Below are 2,515 nucleotides of genomic sequence, written 5' to 3' on the forward strand. Positions count from 1 at the left end.
GTTACTGCATCAATCCAACTCATTCAGGGTCTTCCTCTCCTGCACTGTCCCTCCACCCTTCTGAGCATGGTGTCCTTCTCCAAGGACCGGTCCCTCCTGGCCATGTGACCAAAGTATGTGGGATGGAGACCTATCCTTTTCCCTCTGAACAATTAGTGGATTTGAACCATCTGCCTTTGGGTTGCCTGTGGCTATCCTTACCTTCTAGGTCACTAGAGCTTCTTACCAAATATTACCAAGCTAACAATGTTGTTTAACATGGGCTATTATTTATTTTAGTGTTAGTGAATGCCAGACTTAGATTATGTGCCTCTCAATCTAGAATTTGGTCCACAAAAATATGTAAATATTTCTCCTATAAGAGCAAATGAAAACTTACAATTGAAATAGCAAAATTTTACCATAAGCTTAAAAAAAAAAAAAACAAGATATAGTTAACAGAAGAATCTTCTAAAATCAACTCAAAATAATTTGGTAAAAATCCTGGCGTGGCATTACTGGTGGTGTACAGGAGGGCTGGTTGTTGTTGGAGTGTATGATCCAGTTGGAGCCCTCCAGCAGTTTTCCTAAGTGCATAGGAGGAGATTGTCCATCCTTCTCCCACAGAGCAGCTGGTGGATTCGAACCTTGTTTTAAGGATTACAGTGCAGTTTTTGGCCACTAGGCCATCAGAGCTCCCTACGAGATGGGTGGTTCTTGTTGTTTACCATAGAGTTGGAACTGATCCATAATTGAACCTCCAGCGAGTTTTCAGAGGCAACGAATCACAGGGGAGGAGATTGTTCATCCTTCTCCCGGGAAGCAGCTGGCGGATTTGAACTGTGTGCCTTCAGGATTGCAGTGGGGATTCTTTCCACTAGGTCACCAGAGCTTATAAGGAGGGGCTAGGAGGTACTTAAGACTCAAATCTGTCACCAAGTCACTTACTTAGAATTAATGAAATTCAATAAAAATTATACAACAGTTTTTCAGTACCTTGAAAACAAGTTGTAATCTTTGAGCGAAAAGTACTTCAGCAGGAAACGTATTCAACATGTTTATATGACTCTTCAAAGTCACTTGTAGGAGAGTCTTTTCTTCTTTGTTCTCCATGTACATAATTGCCCCTTGGGACATTAGTAGTTTTGCTTCTTCCATTTTCTCCTCATCAGAGAAGCGTTAGCCACAATGACTTGTGTATTTGTGGATGCTCTGTAGTACAGAAGTATATGAATCATCTTCAAGTTACTCTTGGCAGCCACCTGGTGCAATACTGTAGCCTCAAAGTGGTCCTTAGCTTCTGGGTCATCTGTACTTTCTAGTAACATGACAGCAACCTCAAGCTTTTTCTTGGAAGCTTCACAGGGGCGGGGCGTCCAGCCATTTTGGCTTGTAGCACCTTTTCCCAAAAGGGCTTTTACACTTTTATCTCAGCCAGCAGAAGCAGCAACATGAAGAGAGGACCAACCTGCATTGACTTTATCATCACTGACGCTCCAAGTTGCAGCAAGAATGTCACTATTTCTGCATGTCCTGTGGAGCGTGTCCAGTGCAATGCAGTTCTGTTGTCTTGATCCATTTGACTAGCCAGAGATTTATTGGCCAGGATGAACTCCTTCAACTTGCCCAGCTCCCCATTGAAGGCCAGGTTTGACACACACCCCTCCATTTTGCTTTCTTTACACTGTCTCCAGTCTTAACAAAGTTGAGAGAGCTCTGGTGACTTAGAGCTGTAGTCTTTAAGGAACGTGTTATTTATGCAAAGGCAGTGCCTCTCTGCTGGTTCAACTCCACAGGTGGCAGAAAGAAAGGCAATCCACTCCAAAGAGCTTTAAACCCTCTGAAAATGCAGCTGGAGAGTCAGCTATCAGGGGGTTCGGACTCGACAGTCATTAGTGATTGATTGATTGATTGAATAATAATCAGTAGGTAATAGTGTTTAATATATGAAACCTTGTCAGAAACATTAAGTAACTTTTTCTAAAACCGTCAACTGGGAATTGGCAGGATTAAGGATTTCAAAACAAATTCTGTTTTGGAATGTTGTAAAAATGGCAAGGGCCACATGAGGACAGCCATATCTGACTTTTACCAATTTCACAAAAGGGAACTGTCCTCAGCAACTGAATCAGTAGCACAAAACTAATTCTAAGGAGGTCAGACATGTTCCCCATGTTCCGGTACCTTTTTCTACTCATCTCAATACCCATCTTACTGCTTTACTGGATCCAAAAACCAATGCAAGAGTTTATAGACCATACAGAACCATATTAGGGAAGTTCAATGTTTATCATCCAGGTTAATAGGAGAATACAGTAAGAAAAACTTCTGAAGTGTGCTCATAGGCACTTCAGCCTTGAGCCTCAAGGATTAAGGTCTATGTTAAAAATTTCTCAGTCCTAACACTGTTGGCTTACCCCATCCACCCACCACAAGTTGTCCAATAAACTTTGGCAAAGACTCTTAGCTTACCTCTGGTTCTGCCTGGGTTTGGGGAGTGGGGCAGAAGCAGTTCCAAGGTCAGATCCATCTTATA

General features: G+C 42.2%; 1 pseudogene; it reads right to left on the reverse strand.

The window, feature by feature from the left end:
* Nucleotides 1–313: 313 nt before the first annotated feature.
* On the reverse strand, nucleotides 314–1,648 carry LOC102868288 (annotated as a pseudogene).
* Between the last annotated feature and the right edge of the window lie 867 nt (nucleotides 1,649–2,515).

The sequence above is a fragment of the Elephantulus edwardii genome, unplaced genomic scaffold (genome assembly GCF_000299155.1).
Source record: "Elephantulus edwardii isolate Elephantulus edwardi_28Jun2011 unplaced genomic scaffold, EleEdw1.0 scaffold00006, whole genome shotgun sequence".
NCBI classification, from domain to species: domain Eukaryota; kingdom Metazoa; phylum Chordata; class Mammalia; order Macroscelidea; family Macroscelididae; genus Elephantulus; species Elephantulus edwardii.